At 38.8% G+C, this 13,460-nt stretch overlaps 1 protein-coding gene across 1 annotated transcript in view; it reads left to right on the plus strand.

Moving 5' to 3' along the window:
- NECAB1 (N-terminal EF-hand calcium binding protein 1) overlaps nt 1-13,460 on the plus strand; it is a 280,254-nt gene that overhangs the window by 133,011 nt on the left and 133,783 nt on the right. The gene's annotated exons all lie outside the window — the stretch shown is intronic.

Genomic DNA, 13,460 nt, shown 5'->3' on the forward strand with positions numbered 1-13,460 from the left:
TTTTTTCCACACCCTCTCCAGCATTTATTGTTTCTAGATTTTTTGATGATGGCCATTCTGACTGGTGTGAGATGATATCTCATTGTAGTTTTTTTTTTTTTTTTTTTTTTTTTTTTTTTGCGGTACGCGGGCCTCTCACTGTTGTGGCCTCTCCCGTTGCGGAGCACAGGCTCCGGACGCGCAGGCTCAGCGGCCATGGCTCACACGCCCAGCCGCTCCGCAGCATGTGGGATCCTCCCGGACCGGGGCACGAACCCGTGTCCCCTGCATCGGCAGGCGGACTCTCAACCACTGCGCCACCAGGGAAGCCCTCATTGTAGTTTTGATTTGCATTTCTCTAATGAGTAAAGATGTTGAGCATCCTTTCATGTGTTTGTTGGCAGTCTGTATATCTTCTGTGGAGAAATGTCTATTTAGGTCTTCTGCCCATTTTTGGATTGGGTTGTTTGTTTTTTTGTTATTGAGCTGCATGAGCTGCTTATAAATTTTGGAGATTAATCCTTTGTCAGTTGCTTCATTTGCAAATATTTTCTCCCATTCTGAGGGTTGTCTTTTGGTCTTGTTTATGGTTTCCTTGGCTGTGCAAAAGCTTTTAAGTTTCATTAGGTCCCAAGTGTTTATTTTTGTCTTTATTTCCATTTCTCTAGGAGGTGGGTCAAAAAGGATCTTGCTGTGATTTATGTCATAGAGTGTTCTGCCTATGTTTTCCTCTAAGAGTTTGATAGTGTCTGGCCTTACATTTAGGTCTTTAATCCATTTTGAGCTTATTTTTGTGCATGGTGTTAGGGAGTGATCTAATCTCATACTTCTACATGTCCCTATCCAGTTTTCCCAGCACCACTTATTGAAGAGACTGTCCTTTCTCCACTGTACATTCCTGCCTCCTTTATCAAAGATAAGGTGACCATATGTCCGTGGGTTTATCTCTGGGCTTTCTATCCTGTTCCATTGATCTATCTTTCTGTTTTTGTGCCAGTACCATACTGTCTTGATTACTGTAGCTTTGTAGTATAGTCTGAAGTCAGGGAGCCTGATGCCTCCAGCTCCATTTTTCGTTCTCAAGATTGCTTTGGCTATTCGGGGTCTTTTGTGTTTCAATACAAATTGTGAGATTTTTTGTTCTAGTTCTGTGAAAAATGCCAGTGGTAGTTTGATAGGGATTGCACTGAATCTGTAGATTGCTTTGGGTAGTAGAGGCATTTTCACAATGCTGATTCTTCCAATCCAAGAACATGGTACATCTCTCCATCTATTTGTATCATCTTTAATTTCTTTCATCAGTGTCTTATAATTTTCTGCATAGAGGTCTTTTGTCTCCTTAGGTAGGTTTATTCCTAGATAATTTATTCTTTTTGTTGCAATGGTAAATGGGAGTGTTTCCTTGATTTCACTTTCAGATTTTTCATCATTAGTATATAGGAATGCCAGAGATTTCTGTGCATTAATTTTGTATCCTGCAACTTTACCAAATTCATTGATTAACTCTAGTAGTTTTCTGGTAGCATCTTTAGGATTCTCTATGTATAGTATCATGTCATCTGCAAACAGTGACAGCTTTACTTCTCCTTTTCCAATTTGGATTCCTTTTATTTCCTTTTCTTCTCTGATTGCTGTGGCTAAAACTTCCAAAACTATGTTGAATAAGAGTGGTGAGAGTGGGCAACCTTGACTTGTTCCTGATCTTAGTGGAAATGGTTTCAGTTTTTCACCATTGAGGATGATGCTGGCTGTGTGTTTGTCATATATGACCTTTATTATGTTGAGGAAAGTTCCCTCTATGCGTACTTTCTGCAGGGTTTTTATCATAAATGGGTGTTTAATTTTGTCGAAAGCTTTCTCTGCATCTATTGAGATGATCATATGGTTTTTCTCCTTCAATTTGTTAATATGGTGTATCACGTTGATTGATTTGCGTATATTGAAGAATCCTTGCATTCCTGGAATAAACCCCACTTGATCATGGTGTATGATCCTTTTAATGTGCTGTTGGATTCTGTTTGCTAGTATTTTGTTGAGGATTTTTGCATGTATGTTCATCAGTGATATTGGCCTGTAGTTTTCTTTCTTTGTGACATCCTTGCCTGGTTTTGGTATCAAGGTCATGGTGGCCTCGTAGAATGAGTTTGGGAGTGTTCCTCCCTCTGCTATATTTTGGAAGAGTTTCAGAAGGATGGGTGTTAGCTCTTCTCTAAATGTTTGATAGAATTCGTCTGTGAAGCCATCTGTTCCTGGGCTTTTGTTTGATGGAAGATTTTTAATTACAGTTTCAATTTCTGTGCTTGTGATTGGTCTATTCATATTTTCTATTTCTTCCTGATTCAGTCTTGGCAGGTTTTGCATTTCTAAGTATTTTTCCATCTCTTCCAGGTTGTCCATTTTATTGGCATAGAGTTGCTTATAGTAATCTCTCATGATCTTTTGTATTTCTGCAGTGTCAGTTGTTACTTCTCCTTTTTCATTTCTAATTCTATTGATTTGAGTCTTCTCCCTTTTTTTCTTGATGAGTCTGGCTAATTGTTTATCAATTTTGTTTATCTTCTCAAAGAACCAGCTTTTAGTTTTATTGATCTTTGCTATCATTTCCTTCATTTCTTTTTCATTTATTTCTGATCTGATTTTTATGATTTCTTTCCTTCTGCTAACTTTGGGATGTTTTTGTTCTTCTTTCTCTAATTGCTTTAGGTACAAGGTTAGGTTGTTTATTCGACATGTTTCCTGTTTCTTAAGGTGAGATTGTATTGTTATAAACTTCCCTTTGTTTTAAAGTCTATTTTGTCCGATATAAGTATTGCTATCCCCACTTTCTTGTCATTTCCATATCTTTTTCCATCCTCTCACTTCAAGTCTCTGTGTGTCTTTCTGCCTGATGTGAGTCTCTTGTTGGCAGCATAATGGAGGGTCTTGTTTTTTTAATTCAATCAACCACCCTGTGTCTTTGGACTGGATCATTTAGTCCATTGACATTTAAAGTAATTGTTGATAGGTATGTACTTACTGCCATTTTATTCTTTTTCTCCAGTTGTTTTTGCAGCTCTTCTTTGTTCATTTCTTCTTTTGGAATTTCTCATTGTGGTTTAATGACTTTCTTTTGTCATATTCTTGAGGTCTTTTCTTTTTGGTTTTTGTGTGCCTATTGTAGGTTACCATGCGTTCCTCATAATTATACCTACTTGCTTTAAACTGATAATCATTTGGTTCAAACACATTCTAAACACATTTTGTTTGCTTTTCAATATACCTACTAGCTTATCTAAGTGATCTTCAATCCTTACTAAAAATTTGCCTTTCTTATTGGAATTTTCCCCTTCCTATAGATTCTTCCTTCTTTTCCATTTAGAGAAGACCCTCCAAAATTTCTTTTATGGTATATTTAATATTGATGAATTTTTTAAGTTTTTGCTTGTCTGAGAAATTTTTTATTTCTCCTTCTATTCTAAATGATGATCTTGCTAGGTAGAGTATCCTAGGTTGCAGGTTTTTCCCTTTCAGGACTTTGAATGTCACTCTCTTCTGACCTGCAAAATTTCTACAGAGAAATCAGCTGATAGCCTTATCAGGGTTCCCTTGTAACTGACTCTTGTTTTTCTCTTGCTGCCTTTAGAATTCTCTCTGTAACTTTTGCCATTCTAATTATATGCCTTGGTGTGATCTTTGTGTTCATCTTTTTTAGGACCCTCTGTGCTTCCTGTACCTAGATATCTGTTCCTTCTTTAGTTTTGGGAAGTTTTCAGCCATAATTTCTTCAGATACATTTTTTATCCTTTTTTCTCTCTCTTCTCCTTCTGGGACCCCTATTATGTGTATATTGACACATTTTATATTACTGCATAGGTTTCACATATTGCTTTTATTTTTTCTTTTTCATTTGTCTTTCTGTCTGCTGTTCTGATTGGGTGAATTCCATTATTTCATCTTCCAGATCACTTATGTATTCTTCTATGTCATTTAGTTGGCTATTCATTACTTCTAGAGTGTTTTTTTTTTTTTTTTTTACCTCAGAAATTGAATTGTGTATTTTCGATTGGGTCTTCTTTATAGTCTACAGTTCCTTGTTAAAATGGTCTGAGTTTACTCATTTTTTTTCTTTTAAATTTAATTTAATTAATTTATTTTTAAACAGCAGGTTTAAAAATTGTGGTGTTGGGCTTCCCTGGTGGCACAGTGGTTGAGAGTCTGCCTGCTGATGCAGGGGACACGGGTTCGTGCCCTGGTCTGGGAAGATCCCACATGCCGTGGAGCGGCTAGGCCCATGAGCCATGCCGCTGAGCCTGCGTGTCCGGAGCCTATGCAGTGCAAGAGGCCACAACAGTGAGAGGCCCGTGTACCACACACACAAAAAAAATATATTGTGGTGTTGAAGGAGTGTTTTTATGTGGGAGCATCCCTGTGTAGACTCTTTGTGTCCACTGTCTTTTGTGTAAGGGCTTTTTTTGATATGGATGCCAGCCACATATTTCCTCGGTGTGCTGGCTGCTATCCCCTTTAGAGAGGGTGTGTTTGGTGTTGGAGTATCTAAAGCCTGTGCAGAGTGTGAGGCAAGACTTCCTCTCTGCTCCTTGGCTGTCTCTGCCCTGTCAGGGATGGGGTTTGCTCCCAAGTTGCTGGAGTAGAAGCCTTGAGGGTCAGGCTGGAGCTGGCTCTCTTCCCTTTAAGTGTGTGTTTTTCCTTCTCCCTGTACTGAAGCCTTTGCCTCAAAGAAGTGGAGTGCTGAAGTAAGTAGGACTCTTATGCTTATAGTGGTCTGGTATGCTGCCTGTGTGTGCATCTGAAGCTCCCCTCATCAACATGTTAAAATCACATCTTTTCCCCTTCTGTGGTTATCTCAGATCTAATGCAAATTTGTCGTTAAGATTGCATATGACAGGAGAATTCACTAGGCTAGGACTTGGGGTAGGGGCATTGTGATTAGAGGAATTGAAGTGGCTGAGCTGCTGGTAGAGGTCTGGACTGCTTCTGGGGCACTCTTTGGGTAAGTGGTAATGCTGGCTGCTGCTGTCCCACCTGGACCACACCTCAGGTAGCCAGGCAATCTCTGTGTTGCTAGATCAGGTATTTTCTCAGGACGTGGCTGCCCTAGGAGCCAGGTCCTATACCAAGCTCAGAGCCTGTACCAAGGCTGTAGCATGGAGTGAGTGGGCTGGGATATTCTCCTAACTCAGATTGGGGAGTGTGGTGAGGCATCAGCTGCTAGGGCAGAATTCTCTCTGACCTGCATATTGGCAAGCCAGCACACACACCCTCTTTGTGAGTGGAGCCAAGGCTTCTCCAGCCTTTCTATTTGTCCCAATGGTTCTCCCAGCAGCCAAAGGAAGTTGAGATGTGCTTATCTCCTCCACATCGGACCCAGGATGGGGACACCCAGTCTGTGCCTTGATTCCCTGAGTCCCCAGGGCAAGAGTCTCCCTATGCAGTCTTTCTTTTTCTCTTAAATCCTTCCCAGGTGTACAGGTCCCAACCAGACGATATTTTTCCCATCCTACCCAGTTGCAGGGGACTATGTAGGTGTATTTTTGATGTGTTTATGGAGGCAGGTGAGCTCCATGTCCTCATATTCTGCCATCTTGATCCTCCTCCCTGAAATATTTATTTTGAAAGATGGCTTTCCTTCTTTTTAAAATAACCATGCCATTAACCAGTAACCATTTCAGGAAAATATTGATTTCTATAAGCAAATATAAGGTTTTGCATTTATGTCTATTATATTTCAACTTACTACCTTGGGATCAATATGTATTCCATACCTTTAATTTTAATTGTAACATCCAATGTAATATTTATTCTAACCAACTGAAAAATGTGTTAACCATGCCTTTTCCTCTGTCTAAATGATTTAAAAATAATTAGATAATGACAAGAACAATTACATGGAAGTTTCCATAGGAGACTGCCTTTGTGTTTAAATTCTTACCTTTGAAGAGAGCATACCTTTCTAAAATGTCTCCCAGAAGAAGCAATAACATTTCACTTAATTTTTCAACAATTACTGTCCTAAAGAAGTTTATAATGATATGCTTTTGGGAACAGCTTTTTTTTTTTTTTTTTTTTTTTCTTTGCTAGCATCCTTACTGGAGTATAATTGCTTTACAATGGTGTGTTACTTTCTGCTTTATAGCAAAGTGAATCAACTTTACATATACATATAACCCCATATCTCCTCTCTTTTGCATCTCCCTCCCATCCTCCTTATCCCACCCCTCTAGGTGGTCACAAAGCACTATGCGGATATACCTATGCTATGCAGCTGCTTCCCACTAGCTATCTATTTTACATTTGGTAGTGTATATATGTCAATTCTAATCTTTCACTTCATCCCAGCTTACTCTTCCCCCTCCCCGTGTTCTCAAGTCCATTCCCTAAGTCTGCATCTTTATTCCTGTACTGCCCCTAGGTTTTTCAGAAATATTTTTGTTGTTTTCTAAGATTCCATATATAGGTGTTAGCATACAGTATTTGTTTTACTCTTGCTGACTTACTTAACTCTGTATGACAGACTCTAGGTGCACCCACCTCCCTTCAAATAACTCAATTTCCCTTCTTTTATGGCTGAGTAATATTCCACTGTATATATGTGCCACATCTTCTTTATCCATTCATCTGTCAATGGATACTTAGGTTGCTTCCATACCCTGGCTATTGTAAATAGTGCTTCAATGAACATTGTGGTACATGACTCTTTTTCAATTATGGCATTCTCAGGGTATATGCCCAGTAGTGGGATTGCTGGGTCATATGGTAGTTCTATTTTTAGTTTTTGAAGGAACCTCCATACTGTTCTCCATAGTGAATGTATCAATTTACATTGATACACAAACAGTGCAAGAGGGTTCCCTCTTCTCCACACCCTTTCCAGCCTTTATTGTTTGTAGATTTTTTTATGATGGCCATTCAGACTGGTGTCAGGTGATACTTCATTGTAGTTTTGATTTGCATTTCTCTAATGATTAGTGATGGCGAGCATCCTTTCATCTGTTTGTTGACCATCTGTATGTCTTCTCTGGAGAAATATCTATTTAGGTCTTCTGACCATTTTTGGATTGGGTTTTTTGTTTCTTGATATTGAGCTGCAAGAACTGCTTATAAATTTTGGAGATTAATCCTTTATCCGTTGCTTCATTTGTAAATATTTTTCCCATTCTGAGGGTTGTCCTTTCATCTTGTTTATGGTTTCCTTTGCTGTGCAAAAGCTTCTAAGTTTCATTAGGTCCCATTTGTTTATTTTTCTTTTTATTTCTCTTTCTCTAGGAGGTGGGTCAAAAAGGATCTTGCAGTGATTTATGTCACAGCAAGAGTGTTCTACCTATGTTTTCCACTAAGAATTTTATAGTGTCTGGCCTTATGCTTAGGTCTTTAATCTATTTTGAGTTTATTTTTCTGTATGGTGTCAGGGAGTGTTCTAAATTCATTTTTTTACATGTAGCTGTCAGGTGTTCAAGCAACATTTATTGAAGAGGCTATCTCTTCTCCATTGTGTATTTTTTCCTCCTTTATCAAATATAAGGTGACCATATGTGCATGGGTTAACCTCAGGTCTTTCTATGCTGTTCTATTGATCTATATTTCTGTTTTTGTTCCAGTACCATACTGTATTGATTACTGTAGCCTTGTATTATAATCTGAGGCCTGAGGTGTGATTCCTCCAGCTCCTTGCTGAAGATTGCTTTGGCTATTCAGGGTGTTTTGTGTTTCCATACAAATTGTGAATTTTTTTGTTCTAGTTCTGTTAAAAATGCCATTGATAGTTTGGTAGGGATTGCATTGAATCTGTAGATTGCTTTGGGTAGTATAGTCATTTTCACAATGTTGATTCTTCCAATCCAAGTACATGGTATATCTCTCCATCTGTTTGTATCATCTATAATTTCTTTCATCAGTTTCTTATAGTTTTCTGCATACAGGTCTTTTGTCTCTTTAAGTAAGTTTATTCCTATGTATATTATTCTTTTTGTTGCAATAGTAAATGAAAGTGTTTCCTTAATCTCTCTTTCAGATTTTTTATCATTAGGGTATAAGAATGAAAGAGATTTCTGTGCATTAATTTTGTATCCTTGTACTTTACCAAGTTCATTGATTAGCTCTAGTAGTTTTCTGGTAGCATCTTTAGGATTCTCTATGTATATTATCATGTCATCTGCAAACAGTGACCCCTTTATTATTCTTTTCCAGTTTGGATTCCTTTTATTTCTTTTTCTTCTCTGATTGCTGTGGCTAAAACTTCCAAAACTATGTTGAATAATAGTGGTGAGTCTGGACAACCTTCTTTGTTTCTGATCTTAGAGGAAATGGTTTCCGTTTCTCACCATTGAGAACGATGTTGGCAGTAGGTTCATCATACATGGTCTTTATTATGTTTCCATAAGTTCCCTCTATGCATACTTTCTGGAGGGATTTTTATATAAATTAGTGTTGAATTTTGTCAAAAGCTTTCTCTACTTCTATTGAGATGCTCATATGGTTTTTCTACTTCATTTTGTTAATATGGTGTATCACATTGATTAATTTGCATATACTGAAGAATCCTTGCATTCCTGGAATAAACCCCACTTGATCATGGTGTATGATCCATTTAATGTGTTGTTGGATTCTATTTGCTAGTATTTTGTTGAGGATTTTTGCATCTATGTTCACCAGTGATATTGGTACACAGTTTTCTTTCTTTGTGACATCTTTTTCTGGCTTTGGTATCAGGGTGGTGGTGGCCTTGTAGAATGAGTTTAGGAGTATTCCTAACTCTACTATATTTTGGAAGAGTTTGAGAAGGATAGGTGTTAGCTCTCCTGTAAATGTTTGATAGAATTCGCCTCTGAAGCCATCTGGTCTTGGGCTTTTGTTTCTTGCCAGATTTTGCATCACAGTCTCAATTTCACTGCTTGTGATTGGTCTGTTTATATTTTCTATTTCTTCCTGGTACAGTTTTGGAAGGTTTTGCTTTTCTAAGAATTTGTCCATTTCTTCCAGGTTGTCCATTTTATTTCCATATAGTTGCTTGTAGTAATCTCTCATGATCCTTTGTATTTCTGCAGTGTCAGTTGTTACTTCTCCTTTTTCATTTCTAATTGTGTTGATTTGTCTTCTCCCTTTTTTTCTTGATGAGTCTGGCTAATGGTTTATCAATTTTGTTTATCTTCTCAAAGAACCAGCTTTTAGTTTTATTGATCTTTGTTGTCATTTCCTTCATTTCTTTCTCATTTATTTCTGATCTGATCATAATGATTTCTTTCCTTCTGCTAAATTTAGGGTAATTTTGTTCCTTTTCTCTAATTGCTATAGGTGTAAGGTTATGTTTTTTTCTTTTTTTTTTTTTTTTTTGTGGTATGTGGGCCTCTCACTGTTGTGGCCTCTCCCATTGTGTAGCACAGGCTTCTGGTGCGCAGGCTCAGTGGCCATGGCTCACAGGCCCAGCTGCTCCGTGGATGTGGGATCTTCCCAGACCTGGGAAAGAAGCTGTGTCCCCTTCATCGGTAGGCGGACTCTCAACCACTGTACCACCAGGGAAGCCCAAGATTATGTTTTTTTATTTGAGATGTTTCTTGTTTCTTGTGTTAGGATTGTATAGCTATAATCTTCTCTCTTAGAACTGCTTTTGCTGCATCCCGTAGGTTTTGGGTCATCGTGTTTTCATTGTCATTTGTTTCTAGTTATTTTATGATTTCCTCTTTGATTTCTTCATTGATCTCAGTTATTTAGTAGTGTATTTTTTATCCTCTATGTGTTTGTAATTTTTGCAGATTATATTCTGTAATTAGCATTTAGTCTTATATCTTTGTGTTTGGAAAAGATACTTGATATGATTATAAATTTCTTAAATTTACCAAGGCTTGATTTCTGACCCAAGATATGATCTTTCCTGGAGAATGTTCCATGAGCACTTGAGAAGAATGTGTATTCTGTTGTTTTTGGATGGAATGTCCTATAAATATCAATTAAGTCCATCTTGTTTAATGTATCATTTAAAGCTTGTGTTTCCTTATTTATTTTCAGTTTGGATGATCTGTCCATTGGTGAAAGTTGGGTGTTAAAGTCCCATAATACAGTTGTGTTACTGTCAATTTCCCCTGTTATGGCTGTTAGCATTTGCCTTATGTATTAAGGCACACCTATGTTAGGTGCATAAATATTTACACTTGTTTTATCTTCTTCTTGGATTGATCCCTTGATCATTATGTAGTGTCCTTCTTTGTCTCTTGTAATAGTCTCTATTTTAAAGTCTATTTTGACTGATATGAAAATTACTATTCCAGCTTTGTTTTGATTTCCATTTGCATGGAATATCTTTTTCCATCTCCTCACTTTCAGTCTGTATGTGTCCCTAGATCTGAAATAGGTCTCTTGTAGACAACGTACATATGGATCTCGTTTTTGTATCCATTCACCCAGTCTATGTCTTTCAGTTGGAGCATTTAATCCATTTACATTTAAGGTAGTTATTGATATATGTTCCTATTACCATTTTCTTAATTGTTTCGGGTTTGTTATTGTCAGTCTTTTCCTTCTCTTGTGTTTTCTGCCTCGAGAAGTTCCTTTAGCATTTGTTGTAAATCTGGTTTTGTGGTGCTGAATTCTCTTAGCTTTTGCTTGTCTGTAAAGGTTTTAATTTCTCCATCGAATCTGAATGAGATCCTTGCTGGGTAGAGTAATCTTGGTTGTAGTTTTTTCCCTTTCATCACTTTAAATATGTCCTGCCACTCCTTTCTTGCTTACAGAGTTTTTACTGAAAGATCAGCTGTTTACCTTATGGGGATTCCCTTGTGTGTTATTTGTTGTTTTTCCCTTGCTCTTTTAATAGTTTTTTTTTGTATTTAATTTTTGTTAGTTTGATTAATGCATGTGTTAGCATGTTTCTCCTTGGATTTATCCTATGTGGGACGCTCTGCACTTCCTGGACTTGGTTGACTATTTCCTTTCCCATATTATGGAAGTTTTCAACTATAATCTCTTCAAATATTTTGTCATTCCCTTAGTTTCTCTCTTCTTCCTCTGGAAGCCCTATAATTTGAATGTTGTTACATTTAATATTGTTCCAGAGTTCTGTGAGACTGTCCTCACATCTTTTCTTTTTTCTTTATTTTGCTCTGAGGTATTTATTTCCACTATTTTATCTTCCAGGTCACTTATACGTTCTTCTGCCTCAGTTATTCTGCTATTGATTTCTTTTAGAGAATTTTAAATTTCATTTATTGTGCTTTTCATCATTGTTTGTTTGCTCTTTAGTTCTTCTGGGTCCTTGTAAAATGTTTCTCATATTTTCTCCATTCTACTTCCAAGATTTTGGACCACCTTTACTATCAGTACTCTGAATTATTTTTCAGGTAGACTGCTTATTTCCTCTTCATTTGTTTGGTGTGGTGGGTTTTTACCTTGCTCCTCATCTGCTGTATGTTTCTCTGTCTTTTCATTTTGCTTAACCTACTATGTTTGGGTTCTCCTTTTCATAGGGTGCAGGTTTGTAGTTCCTATTGTTTTTGGTGTCTGCCCCCAGTTTCTAAGATTGGTTCATTGGGTTCTGTAGGCTTCCCGGTGGAGGGGACTGGTGCCTTTGTTCTGGTGGCTGAGGCTGGGTCTTGTCATTCTGGTGGGCAGGACCACGTCCGGTGATGTGTTTTGGTTTGTCTGTGACTTTTTTATAATTTTAGGCAGCCTCTCTGCTAATGTCTGAGGTTGTGTTCCTGTCTTGCTAGTTGTGTGGCATAGGGTGTCGAGCACTGTAGTTTGCTGGTCATTGGGTGGAGCTGGGTCTTAGCACTGAGATGGAGATATCTTGGAGAGCTTTTGCCATTTGATATTATGTGGAGCCAGGAGGTCTCTGGTGGACCAGTATCCTGAACTCAACTCTCTCACCTCAGAGGCACAGGCTTGACACCCTAGTGGGGCACCAAGACTCTGTCAGCCCCACAGCTCAGAAGAGAGAAAGAAAGGAAGAAAGAGAGAAAGAAAGAAAGAAATTTATTAAAAAAATATTAAAATATTAAAAATGAAAAAGTAATAAAAAAGGAAAGAAACAAAGAAAGAAGAGAGAAACCAAACCAAAAAACAAATCCACCAGTGAGAACAAGTGCTAAAATCTATACTAAAAAATAAAAATAAAAGGACAGACAGACCCTAGGACAAATGGTAAAATCAAAGCTATTCAGACAAAATCACACAAAGAAGCAAACACATACACACTCAAAAAGAGAAAGAGGATTGCTTCCCTGGTGGTGTATTGGTTGAGAGTTCACCTGCCAATGCATGGGACATGGGTTCGTGCCCTGGTCCAGGAAGATCCCACATGCCACGGAGCGGCTGGGCCCGTGAGCCATGACCACTAAGCCTATGTGTCCAGAGCCTGTGCTCCACAATGGGAGAGGCCATGGCAATGAGAGGCCCTCATACCACAAAAAAAATTTTTTAAAAGAGAAAGAGGAAAAAGAAAAAAAAAAAAATATATATATATATATATATATATATATATATATATCTTAAAAAAAGGAAGAGTGCAACCTAATCAACAAATAAATCTACCAATGATAATAAAGTCTAGATACCAAACTAAGATAAACATAAAACCAGAAAAAATTGAGAGACAGAAAGAAAACCCCAAGTCTACAGTTGCTCCGAAAGTCCACTGCCTCAATTTTGGGATGACTCGTTGTCTATTCAGGTATTCCAGAGATGCAGGGCACATCGAATTGACTGTGGAGATTTCATCCACTGCTCCTGAGGTTGCTGGGAGAGATTTCCCTTTCTCTTCTTTGTTCGAACAGCTCCTGGTGTTCAGCTTTGGATTTGGCCCCTTCTCTGTGTGGAGGTCGCCTGAGGGCATCTGTTCTTCACTCAGAGAGGATGGGGTTAAAGGAGTGGCTGATTAAGGGGCTCTGGCTCACTCAAGCTGGGGTGGGAAGGAGGGGTATGGACTGTGGGGCGAACCTGTGGTGGCAGAGGCCGACGTGATGTTGCAACAGCCTGAGGCACGCCATGTGTTCTCCCAGAGAAATTGTCCCTGAATCATGGGACCCTGGCAGTGGCAGGCTGCACAGGCTCCTGGGAGGGAAGGTGTGGTTAGTGACCTGTGCTTCCACCCAGGCTTCTTGGTGGCTGCAGCAGAAGCTTTAGCGTTTCATATCCATCTCTGAGGTCTGCACTGATAGCCGCAGCTCGCACCCGTCTCTGGAGTTCATTTAGGCAGTGCTCTGAATCCCCTCTCCTCACGCATCCTGAAACAATGGTCTCTTCCTTCTTAGGCAGTTTCAGACTTCTTCCCGGAATCCATCCCGGCTAGCTGTGGTTCACTAGCCCCCTTCAGGCTGGGTTCACACAGCCAATCCCAGTCCTCTCCCTGGGATCTGACCTCCAAAGCCAGAGCCTCAGCTCCCAGACCCCACCCGCCCCGACAGGTGAGCAGACAAGTTTCTCAGGCTGGTGAATGCTGGTCGGCACTGGTCTTCTGTGCGGGAATCTCTCCTTTTTGCCCTCTGCACCCCTAT

The sequence above is a fragment of the Mesoplodon bidens genome, assembly GCF_964165515.1.
Source record: "Mesoplodon bidens genome assembly, chromosome: 16".
In the NCBI taxonomy this organism is placed as follows: Eukaryota; Metazoa; Chordata; class Mammalia; order Artiodactyla; family Ziphiidae; genus Mesoplodon; species Mesoplodon bidens.